Genomic DNA, 17795 nt, shown 5'->3' with positions numbered 1-17795 from the left:
TCCACAGAATGCTCGCGTCATCAGAGCCACTTGTATCGCTATTAGTTTAACAGTACAAGGTTGTGTTACTGCGCGCACAAAAGTAAACTAAAAAATAATAAAAACGATTGAATGAATACGTGAGTGTGAGTCAGTGAGTGATAATATATCTGAGTGTGTGGCTGACTGCAGACATAAAGTAATTACGTGCACAAGAAGAAAAATCTTAACCTCATAAAGAAGTACACAACATTGACTGTTCATTTCTTCTATAAAAAATACATTTCCAAATCTTGCGAGAGATTACATAGTCATATCATAGAAGTTGTTAGATTGTTGCGGGTATAAAAGTTCAAATCAGAGTGTTATTGGTATGTAGTTCAGATCCAACATATACTATTCAAATACATTGATCATTTGGTAACTTATTTAATACGGAGCGTATTTATATGGTAATGGGAAGATGCTACAGTTCCATTCAAATGCCCGTCTGTCTTGGCTACAAATAATAATAATAATGTTTTACGTTTGGTCTATGCTGAGGGTTATTTATGGTATATGGGGTTGTTCCCAACTAGCATTAAGTAAGTTTGTGGTGGTGTTTCCGTGGGTTCTCTCTAATTCTTTGCATATTTATTTACTTTTAAAATAAGCGGGGTTCTTGGCAGTTCTGTGGTAGCATATTTAGCTCTGAGGCTTGCAGTCCCTGATTCGATCTATGACTAATTAAGTTTGTGGTGGACGGAGAAGATTGTGTCCGTTTGCTTTCTCCTATATTCTCATTCCACTGATTTTTATTATTAACGTTACGTTTTCAAAACTGAAAGCTCACAAGAACAGAAGAAGAATAGTTATAATAATTCATCAAAATATTTCAAACACAAATAGGTATATATTGTAAAAATACTTAATATTCAAATTAATAAATCCGCTATAAATAGTGTTCGTTTCAAAAATGAGATATAGAGCGATGATTGTATCACTAAATTCTCCTCATTATGGAACAGATGAGAGATAGAATTGCGACAATGACCTTATGGTACAATCATGACAAAACGCACAATTGAGGAAAATAACCGTTAATTTAAATTTCAAAATGGCTAATAACAATGTTCCGGAGGTTTTTCCAGGCGAGGGAAGTAGCCAGCGCAAATTATTGATAAACATCCAGTATGGAAATGTTGGATAACTTGTTCTCCTTTTCCACACGTATCCATGTAGTACTCTGAAAAAATGTAACAAAGTAAGACGAATCGAACATTCCCTACGAGAAAGAGGACATATATTGGTTTCCTTTAATCAACTCCAGTAAGGAAGCTGGCAATTATCCAATTTTTCTGCAGTATTCCATCTGTTTTCCTTGAATCCTTTCCGACATCAAATAAAACTGTTCAGTAACCTAAAAGGAAGAGGATTTTCCTCCTCTTTTTCAAAAATACCAATTTCTCGGTATACGTAATAACTTCCCTTTTCCCCCTAAACTCCGAACATCATATAGGCAAACCAACATGGCAGTTTTCCAAACACAATATTAGATATCATTATCTCTCTAACTTCACCCGCGCATTCAATCAAAACTATGTATACAGGAACCTTGGGGCCATACGAAAATCTACCCACCCCAATTTTTTTCTACGTTTGAATCCACAAACTAAAGGCAGCGGTAACAGAAAAGATGACTATTACATCATTCGGGAGCGGACACAAGGGCCACATCCACCTCGAGTCTTCACCTAAAATTAAAACCACAAAAAAAAAAAAAAAAAAAACGTCCGCCCCCTTTTCATAAATGTATTTGTTACTATGTTTACATCAGGTGGCGCCATATGACCAATATGTCGCATATTAACGCTAGAAATAGAAAGAGAAAGTAGATTTTACGATTCTATTCAACCGGACATATTCTGTCATAACTACTACGTTCAATTTGTTCTCGCGACATAACTGAGTGCTGCAAACGGGTAATTATCTTATATCTCAGGACAGAGGCGAAAAATAAAAAAGTAATTTGGAAGTCTACTATAGTTTTACACAAAAATAAAAATGAAATAAAATGAAATCTTTGAGTTTTACGTCCCATGGATATGCCAGTTAGACTAAAGGAGACGGTGATGATGAGTAACTCTTTGGAGATCACATAGTACAATTTGTACCATACGGATGTTTCATGGTACATTGTGTTATAACTCTCCTATTTGAGCTTTCTCGTCGGTTTTTTTTGTTTTTCAAGCCCAGAGGCATTGTAGAAGACATTACCTCCGTCTTTACCTCGGTTTTACATCTTCCTCCGTCCAGACATAGGAGGTGATGACGTCATAATTTTAAAATATATATTTTCTTTTATGAAGCCTATGTTCATGATTCTTTGGCGGGCTTATTTTTGTACGTAGAAGATTGAAGTTTTGCACAAACATTTAGTCCACCGAGTAGTATTTACCAGATGTTTTCATATTTCTGCGTTAAAACAGGGTGGATCCAGAGGGGCTAAAAGTTGAAAAAAGGGATATTTTTACCCATAACATCCCGTTTTGCCTCATTTTCCCTCCTTAGATGCATGATGGAGACACGTGAGTCATACCTTCTCAAAGGTAGTTCTATTCTGAATAAAATGATGTGCAAACCATGATCCTAGGGTAATTAGGGATATGTCAGGGAATTTTTATCAAAATATACTTCTGTATAGCGGAATATGGGATATTTTCTGAATTTTTTTGGCGGGCTTATTTTTGCACGAAGAATATTGAAATTGTGCACAAACATTCAGTCCACCGAGAAGTATTTACCAGTTTTTTTTCAGATTTCTGCGTTAAAACTGGGGGGTCCAAAGGGACTAAAAGTTGAAAAAGGGATATTTTTACTCAAAAGTCCCGTTTTTCGTCATTTTCTTGCCTTGGATACATGATGGAGACACGTGAGTCATACCGTCTGAAAGGCAGTTCCATTCCAAAGAAAATGGCGGTCGAATTATTAGCCTAGGGTAATTAGAGATTTCTGAGGGAATGTTTATCAAAATATACTTCTGTATAGGGAAAAATGGGACATGGTCGGTATATTTTTTTGCGGGCTTATTTTTTTCACATAGAAGATTTAAATTTTACACAAACATTCAGTCCACCGAGTAGTATTTACCAGATTTTTTTTCCGATTTCTGAGTTAAAACATGGGGGTCCAGAGGGGCAAAAGTTGAAAAAAGGGATATTTACACCAAAAGTACCTTTCTTCTTGATTTTCCCGCCTTACATACATGATGGAGATAAGTGAGTCATACCGTGTGAAAGGCAGTTCTATTCTGAAGAGAGTGACGGTTGAATTATTATCCTAGGATAATTAGGGATGTCTCAGGAATTTTTTTCCCTGAGATCATGGTGTTTTGCGGTAATTTTGTGCATTGTGGGAAGTCTTGATAAAACTTCTCCCGCCCTTAGTATTCAACATAGAAACTTGAAATTTCGCACACACATTCAGAATACCAAGTACTATTCATCAAATTTTTTGAGATCTCTGCGTTCACACAGGGCCGTTCCAGACGGGCCCAAAGTGTGAGAAAAATTCCCTCCGAAATTTTACATTTCACATTATTTTTCACTTTCCTGGTATATGGTATGAGCATGCAAGTTATACCATTTGAACGCCGGTGTGATTCTGAAGAGAATGAAATATGAACCATGATCCTAGGATAAATAGTGACGATGCAGAAGCTGCTTGACTGAAAGTCTAAAAAATACCACAAAAACCCATAATCAGGAAAGGGATACTGGATGAAATGGTGAAATGAAGAAAGTGGGAGATCCCCGAGGAAACCCACACATATGGTGTTTGTCCCCCCACAAATTTCACTTGGTAGGTGATGGGATCTACCCCGGGACACGAAGCACCAAGGTGAACGCTCTACCACTGAGCCACCGCGGCACATATAATTTTACACAATATATTCACTTGTTTTAAGAACTGAAAGGAAGAAATATATTTATAACTACAATATTTTTAGTTTTTTACTAATACCTTTAATAACAACAACTAACAATGAATAACAAAGAGGGTACTTCTATATTATTATAAGCCAATTAAAGTTTGCTATCTACTTATTTTCTATATGCAAAGTTTGTTGACCATGTCACAGTTCAGAGTTGCTCTTCCGCGATAAATGATTGTTGACACATATAAAGTTTTTTTTGAATAAACTATTTACTTGCAGTTCAAGGTGATATGCATAAAACAAACTAATACCCTTTGACTTATAGTGTGTTTGGTGAGAGGTGTCTGTCGAGAAAAGATGTAAAAGTTACACTACTTTTGTAAAATACTACATTGTTTAAAAGTTAACACAGCTCATGGGAAAACCATGACAAAGGGTTTGGAGGTTGGGCCCACAGTGAATTTTAGTGAGTGTTACCCCTAAACTCAGATAGAGTTATTACAAAGTGACTAACACCAATACAAAATCTCAGTGGTGTTTGATATATTACAAGACCCACTTTCTTCTTTGCATTGTGAATTCAAATTCAGAAAGGCCACTTTCAACTCGACAGTAATGATATTCATATTCCGCACCATATAGCAGACCTTATCATGCATCTACTACAAAACACTTTACCTTTATTTATGTGACCATTCAGGCGTCTCTTCCGATATTCATTTGCATATTTACATAGTCTTACACCTTTCATATCTCATACATGTCGTTCAGAGACTGTCGTTTCCCACTCGGACCTCTCATATCTGGTGTTGCCATACACTATTCAGGACAGTGTATGACATTTATCTCTTCAGGTCTGTCGGACTCCTAGTATGATGGTATAGGACGTTAATGGCTTCTAAGCATGTTCATATCTCATATTCATTGGTAGATATGTATCCACCTAAATGTATACTGACAAAGTGTCGACACGTTTTATGATTCTTTGATGCCTCCCTACTAGAAAACTATATTCTAGCAGGATAATACCCGTACCCATTGTGTATAAGCTGTTTGACAATAATTGGATGGTTACACTGTTTTTGTGCTTCATTAGGTGAGGTATCTCCCTGCTCACTTGCCGATTAATCTACTCGGTGGTTTGAAAATGTTTCTCAGAGTTGCGCAATATTTTCACAGTTAATGAGTTGTGCTATCTTATCGAAGACACATTGCTTCTCGTATTCCAGGGAAACATCCAAGGGCTCATTTCCACGATGTCTTTCCCTTTGTATGCATTCTGGCCGCTCATAATTGGCAAAAGGTTACTGACCATCGAGAGTTCTGTTCAGGTCTCGCCGTGGCGATAGACCTTACAGAGGGGTAAGTTCAACATACGGCTTTTCAGATACATTTCGGCTGATATAAAGTTTTGTTTTTGATTTTTTAACTACAAACAATGAATCAACATTCAAGCAACCACAATTTTTCATGTCACTTTGATGGAAATGTGTATAAAAGGGTTTGTTCAAATGTTGTCACGCAAAACTGTTAATACTTACCAACTCTATGTTCTATGTTTTTGCAATATCAGAAATTTTTGCATGAAAAGATTAAGTATTATACTGAACAATATTTTTTGTCAACAAAAGTACCAGGAATATTAGAATAGTTAGGGTGCCGGTGTACAAGCTTTTCTATAGCAAAGTACAAAATGTTTCAACTTATTATTTAAGTTAACGTTCACGATACCTCGATATTACATTCCGTTCAGCATCTGAGTAAAACTATTCGTGCAATTTTTGGTAGTTCAAGTGTTGCCTGGTTGTCATATACGCTTGAATAGGCACAACAGTGAAATTATTTTGAATGCGTCAGAAAATTCTATGATGTGAACACTTTGTTTCTCGCCAATAACTTTGGGCGATTTGCTACACGAAATCTTCATTTTACTACATTCTTTCGACATTGACAACCTTCATTATGTCAACCATACCAACCATCAGTTTGACCTTCAATAAATTTTCTACATCACAAAAATTTACTGATCATATTCACGCTTCATTCTATAAGAAATTCCTGCTCATTATACCTCTATGCTTGAAGAAACAAGTAAGGTTCTATGTCGCACTTGGCTGCCGAAATGATCGTGCCGGATATGTCGAAATGACTTGTTGATGTAGGCTTAGAAAGTGAAAATTCGCTTACAACCAGTATACTTGGTGTTTTCAACCAGTATACTTGGTCTTTCATTATCTAAACAGATGTCAAAATGTAGCAATCATGAGCACAGTTCTTCATGGTTCCAACTGACACACGGAAAAGTATAAATATAATGTTAGTATTAGAAACTGCCTTCAAAAAATAATAATCAGCACGATCATAGAATCGCTAGAAATTGCCCAAAGATAATATTAAGTTCGATGCAGAATCAGTGATAATTATAAATTTGGGTATTGGATACAATTTTATTTGTCAAAATAATATTTTTTAATGTGTAAAAATTATCATTTGAGCATTTACTTAATGCTTACAAGGGAAAAAGCATTTTGCAGTATGCTGAAATATATTTGTTAATTGAGAATGCTGTTGTTCAGTTGTTAAGAGTAACATATGTAATTTTGTACTCGTGTTATCCATCACGTTCTTCCTAGGTGCTACTTATTCTAGATGTGCTATTTACTTCTTAGCTTTAGCGTCCAATGTGGCTCAACTTCTAGTCTTCGCACCAAAATATTAAGGAATTCTTGAAGTTGATCTCAAGAGTTACTGAAGGGAAGTACTGACTTATGTTTTTTTCTTTCTTAAGTTTTAGTATTCCTGTGCGTGTCCTGTTCAAACTATCACTTTTTTCTTCTCTTTTTTTTATAATCTTAATGTATACCTGATTTTCTTGTTGTATATCACCGTATCTTTGGTACTCAATTGATTGTATATTTTTCGCATAGCTGGATGTATTTCCGTGACTAGGGTATTTGGTAGAGCAGCAATATCCTGAACCTCGCTCGCTTAATAGAGGACTTTTTCAACTCAATTCATATTCTGCGCGTGTTAATGTCAATAAAGCGAAGATAGTGGCCTCCACAGCACATGCATTTAATGACTTCGCTTATCTAATTAGTAAATTTTAACATTGATAATTAAATAAAATATTTGTATAATCGAAGAGTTTGCTGTTGATTGAAAACGGGAAAACTCATTGACAAGTTTACAATTTACTACAAAAGTAGTGAAAAACATGCTTCTATTTTAATCTGTAATCCGCAAAATGAGGGTATCGATTCTATTCACGTCTACCTACTCTACTTTTGGAAAAACAAACCTTTCGTAATAGTGTATTGATCAACTTTGTAGCTAGAGTTTGTTTCCCCATTCATGAATAATTTAGTATTTATTCCATTTCAGAAAATTGATATTTGCCTTGCTCTCTAAGTTTCGTATGTTATTCGTAATGCATTATGTGTATAGTTCAAAAGAATTTCATCGGTTATTTAATAGCGATAATATCGGTCAGCAGGTTTACATTTTGCTTTTGTAATCATTAGATACTTGTGAGAAATTATTATTCTAATTAAAATTGACATACTTTGAAAGGTTGATATATGATTTCAAATATATTTGGATGATGAGACGGCTACACAGGGTTGACCTTAAAAATGGCCATATTAGTCATATAATGTCCTCCAGAAATGATTTTGACTTCTTATTTTGCACGGCCATGAATGGCTGTTATATCGCTTTTACTAAATGAAGTATGATAGCAAAATTGAATAAACCTTCCAGATAGCATTTCACGAAGGAAAAGGTATCGTCAATACTAAGAAGCACAACATATTCAACTATGTATTTTGTTTAAAGGAAGAAGTAAACGGAGAAGTGGCTAGAAAATAGTAAGGCAATCAGCAATGATGTTCAATTTTATATTTCTAAAACTGCATTAATTCGAATCCAGAGCATACGGAAATCATCCACTTGACAGATTAAATGTAATTATGTTTGACAGATGTGAGACAAAAAAAATCTAATTGATAAGATAAAATTCAAAACCTCTAACGACACATATAAATGAAAATAAAACACAATGGAAATGAAATGAAATCTTCCACGATGTGGAACTTTAGGCTGTAGTTTACCATGATTAAAGCAAAAGATAATGATAGAAGTACTGGTGGAATAAAAATGTAGGGGAAGCAGGAGTACATCGAGAAACCTGAGATTTTGTTCAAGACAAACTTACTTCGCCGAGAATTAAGCCAGGACACGAAATACGAGAGATAATCCCTCTTCCATGTTAATTGATCTCTCAATTGTTTCTTAAGTCCTTGAGCAGTTCTGTTAACCCTGTGTGGTATACCATCTAACGTTCTTGCCCTTCGTTCCCGGACCCATTCTTGTTGGAATCACTTATTCGGAAACCTATATATTTTTTTCTTTAACTGACATGGTAAGTGATGCATTTTCCGTGTATTCCAATTTAAAGCCCGCCAAATGTCGCGTTAGTGCCTAATATATAGGTTCAGAGTTGCTTTCTTTCCCATTCCCTGCAACCTACTTGTCGAGCGATGTCATCCTTTAAGGATAAGGTCTTAAGAGCGTAGATGCCTGTAACGTCCAGAAACATGTATGAAGGAATTGAGCCGTTCTACGCTTACACATATTTATGGGTAAACGAAACTAGTACCAGGTGTAATTATGTTCAATAAATATTTTCGTTTTTGTAAAACGCCTGGCCACGCGAGTGTTAATGAGAAATCCTGTCCTGTTACATTGACTTGAAACAAAATCAAAACACATAAAAAAAGGTAATTTAGACCTATATTTAGAACTACAATATTCAAATTTCGTTTGCCAGAATATGACCTAAAGCCAAGATGTGAGAATTATTTTTTTAAAAAAATCAAACTGTACATATGTTAATATTGCAGCGGAAAATTTTCCACCTAAAAATGGTGTATTGTGTTATTTAATAAATATTAATATAAAGGGGTCAATTTGGTATAATATGTCACATTGTAGGACTTAAACAAAATATTTAGGTCATATGGAAATATATATAGAACCCCATGACATCAAGTAGTATTCTGAAATAATCGGCATATATTCTGTAATTTAGCGATAGAAATTTGATAGACAATGGGGCTCAAAGTCTCTTATCACCAATTTTAAAATTCGTACGGATAGATTTATATTGAACTTGATGTAGGAAATGTACAATAGGACCAGGAGCAATCATTTTAGGTGATGGTTCGCGTACGCCTGCCACCTTGAATTTCAGGTTTTCTATTTCAAAAAATAGGTGAGCCTTGTCATATATGACTTTAGGCTAGAATTTGCTCAGGATGAAAAATTTAAAATCAAATTTAATCAGTATGATTGTTCCTTCTTTTGCAGATGATGAACTATGTCGTTAACAACTGAGGAAAAAATCAAGATCGTCAAATTGCGTGGTGGGAGAAGTGCACGTGTAGTGATAATCAATTTCAATCATTGTCATCCGCAAGGTCATCCTATGCCACATGATGCAGTTGCACAGATATTAACCAAATTTGAGGAGACTGACATGGTCGCGGACAGGCTTCGTAGCGCATGACAGCTCTCAGTAACATACGACGGATGAGCCACTTCAGTGCAGGCCTCCTTCTTGATGCCAACACAGCGGAGTACACGTCGTCACATTATGCAATGTGGTGTAAGTCCCAGTTGAGTGTACAGGGTGCTACTAAGGCACAAGTGGCATCGTATAATATGCAAAAGCAGCAGCAAATGCAAATGATATTACACATCGCTACGTGCTGTTTTGCGATTTGGCAATCGAGCAATTACGGCTAAATGCAAACTTCGCGATGGAGGTATTCATTCCGATGAAGCCTTCTTCTTACAATGGGAGGTGAATGTGCAGAACTTGCGCTATTGGCCGCCTGAGAACTCGGCATGGACTGAACCCTCCAAAATGATGGATACATTGAAATTATGGCGTTGGCGGACATTCGGGGAAGGTGAATTGCCGGTACTTTTTTCATTCATAAAACTTTACCTGCGGAATGATAACTGAAGACTTTTCAGGATCAATTACTACCAGGCCAGCTATCGAAAGATTTTTTATCTCCAAAGCCTCTCCACATTGCCTTCCGGATGCTTCAGTACCTGTATGGCTAATTTCCCTAGGCATGGATTAGTTACCGTGGGCCAGTTACCGTGATATTTTAAGGCTACGGCGCATGCAATGGCGCTAGGAAATTCGCTATCTTCGTCACCTTGAGGAACGTACCATAGTGCCTGTGTTCAAATTCTTAACACGGAGCACATTTTGTAAGAGGTACACATCAATTGTCTTTGTCCATAACTTCTACCCAAAACAAGACACATGAAATATAATTTCAGATTTGACACCCGCAGCAATTTCTAGCCAAAAATCATGTATAACATGACCCACTTATCGTTTGAAATAAAAAATGAAAGTCAAGATAGCGGTGTCCGCAAACAATTATGCAAAAGGTTTACCCCTAGCGCTATTCCATATTTCATGTGTCAAGTTCAATATAAATACATCAGTACAAATTTTAAAAGGGTTGGTAGGGAACTTTTGTAACACCCTGTATTTAAATCTGCAAACTAATTTTGAAGCTACCTTGTAATTTCTGGAAATACTTTTCGTAAACCTTAAATGAATTTCAAAACTGAATACCAAAACTTGAAAACGATTTACTATGGAACTCCATGAACCTTCCTCTCTCAAATAATATTGATAACCTCATGAATACTCATACCCACTCAACTCACACTCAGTAGCTCTCTTTCTCAAATCAACTTGAAAGCCCCAACCTTGTTCTCACTTGCCCGTCCTCATTTTCACTCAATTATTTCTCAATCAAACTTTCACATAGTCTGCATATCCTCGACACACGGTACGTATTCACCTTTGACTCTTGTACAGGAAAGCATCTACAACCGAGAATAAAAACAATTTTCTAGTTTCTCATTATGTTCCGTGTTTACTGTCTAGCTACGTTAAGAAGAAAAAGTATGTTTATCGTGGAAAGGTGAATTTCAAGATATTGCATTTCACTACCCCTATATGCCGAAGAAAGTTTTGAATGTTTGGCCGTCCTTTCTCTCCTATGCGTGTGGGTACGTTCGTTTATGGTACTCACTGAGTATAACACCTTTAAATTTATAATTGTGTTTTTCTGAAATTTTTTTGGAGGATACCTATTTCTTTCTAACCGAAAACAGGGGTATCCCTACATAAGGGTGAAATTTAAAAAAAAATAACATTTTCTCTGATATAGGTTTTTTTCAGAGAAAATCAGATAATTTTGTTTATATTTCAATATTTTGTTTATGTTTCAATTTAAATTCATATTTCAATACGTAGCGGTATCACATGAGTTGAACACGCCAAGAAGTTTGGTAAGTATAGCGTTATCATTGAAACATACATTTTAGTAGACTTATACCATTTCCGGTTTTAATAGAGAATGGGAGAATGAATTTATGGGAGAATGAATTTATCCTTAGCACGCTTAATTGACTATTGAAAACTTCTTCTTGCTATTTGTGAGTGATTTTGCTTATGTAGATGAATATTAAAACCGTAAGTCATAATGGATTTTAGTAGAGTCGTACGGGTGTACATGGATTGTCTTCTTTGTACGCAAAATCGATTGCAGGAAACTGTTTTTCTGTATATGTTATCATTTCTAGTCTAAACCCATAAATTAGACCCGGAATGCCTTATTTTCCCTATATTCGGTTTTAATAGATTAGAGAGGAAATGGAATATATTTTTAAGACGCTTTTCACATTGCAAATAGCAGCATGTTGCTATTACTTACCGTTATCAATCTACAACGATCAAATTTAAAACCTAAATTGGCTAATTTTTACCACTTCCATGTTTAGTAAAGAGATTAGATTGCAAATGGAATATATCCTTCAGATAAAGTATTAATTACAGAATTCTGCTTCTTGCTGTTTATTACAGTTGCTGTTGGATGCCGATCAAAATTAAGACCAGAAGTGGTTGATTTTCGCTATTTCCATTTATAATAGATATATTAGAATTAAGATTAATTCTATTCTAGAGATGGCTAATTGATTAAAGAAAATCATTTCTCGTTATTTTTTGTATTCTTCACTTTAACAATCAACATCTAAGCCGGAATTGGTTGATTTCTGCCACTTCAGATTTCGATAAAGAGATTAGAGTGAAGATAGAATAGAGTTTTGTACGTTTAATTGATTACAGAAAACATGTTCTCCTATCTATTATAGTTGCTACTCTGTGGTGCTCAGCGTTAAATCCGGAAATGGTTAATTTCTGCCTCTTCCGGTTTGAATAGATTGTAAGGAAAATAGGTTACTCTTATTGATGGAATGCTCAAGTTCTTCCAAGAAAGAGTTTCTGCCTATCTGTTGTGTTGGCAATACGTAAATCAATATTGAAATCGGAAGTTGTAATGGATTTCTACGACTTTCAATTTGGACAGAAAGTTACGATTGGACAGATAGTGGACGGTTATTCGAGTGCAGAAAAGTGTGGTTCTCAATCTGTTACAATGTTCACGCGATAATGATCAACGTTAAAACCAAAAGAATTTTGTTTCTGCCATTTCTGTTTTCAGTGGAGAGAGAGATTAGAATTAAGATTGAATATATATTTTTACTATACTGAATTGATTATAAACAACCACTTCTCGCTCTCTGTTACAATTTTTATTCAAAACGATATACGTTAAAATAGGAAGTTGTTGATGTTTCTTTCTTCCAGTTTCAATGGAGGGTAACGAGAAATGATAAAATCCAATCTTAGAAAGTTAAATCGATGTTAAAAATAGTTTTTTGCTCTCTAAAATTATTTTTTGATCTGTGTAAATTAATATGAAACCGCATGTTCTAGTAGATTTCTTTCACATCTAGTTTCAGTAAAAGTTTAGGGATGGAAATTATATGAAACAAAATCTTTCAGTTTTACGTCCCACGCCTATACCAGCTAGGATGACGATGATGATGATGAGAAATGAATGAAATGGTGGAATGAAGAAAGTTCACAAGGTGAAATCGATCCTAGGACCCCATACGTTGGAGGAGAGTGCTCTTTCAATATGCTACCACAATCCCAGATTATGGAAGGGTAGATATTATATTGTTGCAATGCCCAATCGATTGCGCAAACCCCATCACTTTATCTACTACCCTTCTTGCTCTATATTGATCAACGTTAAAACCAGAAATGGTTAATAAGTATCACTTCTGGTTTGAGTATCGGCTGGAAAAACTTAGTTGGTTGCTAATTTTCGACCTCCTACAATTTGATCTAATCGGAAGATGATTGATCGATTATCTATTGACATTTTTGTCTCCTGTACAGACGGACAGGGTAAATTTATAAAGGATCCTTGGTAAATCGAATTTCTTAAGAACACATACACATTACTATAAATGCTTGATAAACTGAATTTAAGGTAAGCCCTTGCATTCTGTCTGTTTTGAACGTAATTATGGAATGTCATTGATATGGTAAGTACATATCAACAAAATAATCTTTGGCTACGTTCATTAAGTTCTCCACCCTTACCACAATCGAAGGGCTTAGAGAATAACGGTGTTAGGTAATATTTATAAAGATTATACTGGCTTCATGCACGTGTTATTCATGGCTTCGTGCATAGGTTAATCATGCTGAGTAATCCATTATTTAGTGACTCCTCATCTGAGTGCATATATTTAGAAAAGATTAAGGCAATATGTTAACGGATAAAGTTCTGAAAGCCAATGTTCTCGTCATAGTCAATTTGTTACATAAAACCTTTATACTCTAAGCGCTTCAATTAACAGTTACATTACGATTCTCGAACTCCAACGCTATTCACAAAGAAATTCCTTACTGTGAATGTCAAAGTAAGCCTACAAATTTCTCAAGACGCATTGTGGCGTTCAGCACAATTTCCTTCTCAAAATCTATTTCTTTAAATATAGATTAAAAATTAACTAAAATGTGAAACATAATACGAATCACAACCCTATTATGTTATACATGTCATTTTTCAAGGCATAGCTAGTTTACTATTGCGTTGTTTTTTCTTTCAAATGATTATTCCAAAATATTTCTTCGATTTTCTTCATTTTTGAAAAATACATATTTCATCATCATCCTGATAATATAACGTAACTCATTTAGAAGCGGAACAATTTACAAGACGAAGGTTAATGTTGAGAATAGGGTAATTCAGATTCTTTGTACACAGCTTATTTAGCTCATAGTTCGTAGTTTTGATCAAAAGGCTTATCGTACGAAATAGGCAACTTTACGATGGATCTACAATACTTCATTATACGACCCTCATTTTAATTGCTGAATATTATTATACACTTCAAAGAGAGTTAATTTCTCTTGGTCACGTGATCTGGTTCATGGTCGTTTAGTCGGGAGATAGTATTTAAGATTGCGGATCATGACCTTCTTTAACCCTGGAAAGCTAGCATGTTCAAAAAGTTACGTTAAAGCTAACGTATCGTAGAATTTACGACTGATTACAAAAACTTAACTACATGCATATTTTTTTACAAACTGGGACTTTAATGATTACAGTTGGTAAGAATACATATGACTGAACATTTTTTGCAGCCAGTTTGGTTGTTCAAACTTTTTCCGCGCAGTACACACAGCATTTCCCACGATGTTTTCGGCAGATAGACCTCTTGCAGCGGCAGCAATACATTGACGTCATTCCCCTCTTGGCTGATGGACAAATCCCACAAATTGTGCGAGTCTGGTTTCTGAACTGGATAACTTTCTTCTCTGGCACCGTTATTTTCAGAATTTCAGCAATGGATTGCCGGAGTTCCCGGGACAAATTTGAGTATTGAGTCCGTTCTTGGAGCCATGGCTCAATAAGACTGACGTAAATTTTCATGGCAAATTTTCTTCTAGAAAGAGGCTTTTGACCCATTTTCACAACGTTGTGAACATAAATGAAGTAGGCATTAACCAGGGTTATGTTTATCATCCCAAAGAAGACACACAAGGCCCATCGTTTGGTCTTACGGCTGCACGACACATTTGGTCCAGTGCATCAACGCCTCCTTTCGTTGCATTATAAGTCTCGATAAGGTCACTGTCACCAATACCCGTTCGATTCATTTTCTTTAACTTTCGTTGAATAAATACTATAAAATAAAACAAACACTTTCACTAAAATTTATCTGTAAGTTCACTCTAGAAGTAGAAAATAATAGTAAACAATATTAAAAAATCCAAGCGTTATTCCTAATGTATCGTAAATCTTACGACCGGCTAACGAGTTCATATAGAAGTACATTCGGAAACTAAGTAAAGTAAATACTGCCCAACAATGCAGGCTTAGTAGAAAACGGAACTCAGCGGACTAATCCATTTTCGCCGGGCGAGGGGGAAGGAACACTAAAATAATAAAACCCGCTCGTAAAATTTACAATACGTTAGCTTTCTCGGGTTAAACGCTCTTAACTTGGACATTTATGGAAGGTTTGATTTTGGTAATCTTTAATCCTTTGGAAAAAGAAAATTATATTCCACAATTCTGTGTTGCAGCACTTTTCAAGAAATCTAAGCCGCTTTCCAGGAAAATTGGAAATAATAGAATTTAAGAAAAAATATTATTCTATTTTAGTAATTTTGTCTAAAATAGCTAATAATTCAACATTTTAATAAAATAGAAAAAAGAAACAGAAATAATAAAATTTATTAATTTCTGCTTCTTTTTTTAAAGCGGTAACCTGTAAAAAACGAGGTGTTGAAACTACACAAAAATGACTACCAATTTAACGTGTTACTTGTGTGTTAATTAAGAACGAAGACATCGCTTTTCGAGCATATAATTAATAACTAGTTACACAGATAGCTGTGGTTCCATATACCTTCTTTGTTTATTATTATTGTCTCTTAGCATATATGAACATAAGATGGCAGAACTGTTGCCTATGTAACTTTTTGCCACACGATTCGCGGGTTTACAACAATATTATTGTGACCGATTACTGAAAACATAGTACGTTTTTCATTACTTGGCAGAAGTGCCAAAGATATTTTGTAAAGCTTTGCTCATATTAAACGTTAAATAACAATACAAATTCTCCCAGGCAGTAACGGGCTATTTTTAATATGCTCGGAAGGCGAAGCCTTTGTGCTGCTTTCATCATTCATATATCCATCATACGCACCGTAACTACCTATTTACATGAGCTTCCTCTGTCTTCATCAGTTGCTGAATCGCCCCAGTAACAGAAGTTAACTTGCATTCGTCAGTACTAACAAATACCTTGTGATGTGGCGTTCAGAGCACTGCATTTCATGTTCATCTCCTTCTCTCCATACTGCCTCCTGTACTATTTTCATTTCAGCTTTGCATTCGTCTTACCTCAGCACTACATGGTAATAAATGTATTATTTTCTACAATATTGTTGTCTCATGCTTATATCATGCTTGTACTTGATTAGCTCATAGCTTGTATTGTTGTCATCCTTCAATCATCTCTCTGTGTGTATATGTATTTAATAAATAAATAAATCTTATATACTTGTGCACCTCTTAGATCAGCCGCATTAAACTGCAAACTACCTTTTCTATAAAGCGCTTACCCGAAGAAAGTGCAAACCATTTTAGCGGGACGACGGACAAAAAAAAAAAAAACTCTGTACTGAATTAAATAACACCTAGACACTCTAGTGATAACTTGGACCTCTTATCCTGTTCTCCCTAACTCTTACCGAAGAAAAGGCGCAACCCTTTGAACGGGTAAACGTAAAAAAAATGTGTTAAATTGACACACAAGTAACACGCTAAAGTTATAGTCATTTTGTGTTGTTTCAAGACCTCATTTTTTACAGTGTATACAACATGCTTGTTTTTTTTTTTTAAAAAAAACTACGCTTTATATTAAAGGAACACTAATACTTTGTACGATTATCATTGTTTTACAAAATAGCTTTACCACCGTTTTTACCATCTAGCAATCTATCTCACGTGCGAAGTTTAATGTCCCCTTAGTATTGTTGTAGCATTTGCTAGATGGTAAACCCGGTGGTAAACACTTATACGAGTATAAAAACGGTCCCATGATCTAGATCATAATCTTATGGTTGCCATATTCAAAAATAGACGCCAGATGACTTGATTTTATTAGGAAAAAATGTGAAGAAAACGACATCGAAATTCGCTGGTGGGAGGACAGCATTAACTTCTTCCGCTATATTTGTAGGCCATTTTGGCCCATTTACTGTGACGCGTAAAACATGGAAATGGGCGCACAAAACGATGCAAAAGATGCAAACTTGCAATTCAATAGTGGCGGAACAGTTGGTCATTTTCGTCCCTCCAAATTTTATTTTCAATTCTACACTTTCCAATTTTCCGGGAAAACGGCGCAGTTTTCTTGAATCAATCTGCACGACATAATTGTGGTGCGTACGTTTTTCTTTCCAAAGGAGAAAAGATGATTAACGTAGGCCCATAAATGTCCGAGTTACGACCGTTTAAAGGTCATTATCTGCAATCTTACATCCATTATGCCGACTAAACGACCATGAACCAGATAACGTGACCAAAAGAATTTAATTTTCTTTTAAATAGGTAATAACATTCAGCAGTCAAAATGAGGGTACATATAATGGGTGCCTTCCATTTCAACTCAGGCAAAAAAATATAAAATTGTACCATCACCATCTCAGATATTGTTGAAACTTTTTATAGCAACTAGACATGTTTTTAAGAGACCCATATTTTTTTGTTTTGTCGACAAAAATTTTTCCCGCCAAGTAATGAGCCATCAAAGACGGGGAGTACAATTTATGAATTGTAGAAGACATGGAAAATGGTCAATTTCGGAGCCTCACCATCCGGCTATAGAGACAGGTAGAGTTATAATTCTTGTTTTGGTATGT

Source organism: Thermobia domestica, chromosome 3 (assembly GCF_964235325.1).
Source record: "Thermobia domestica chromosome 3, izTheDome1.hap1.1, whole genome shotgun sequence".
Lineage (NCBI taxonomy): Eukaryota > Metazoa > Arthropoda > Insecta > Zygentoma > Lepismatidae > Thermobia > Thermobia domestica.
This window is presented reverse-complemented; position numbering follows the sequence as displayed.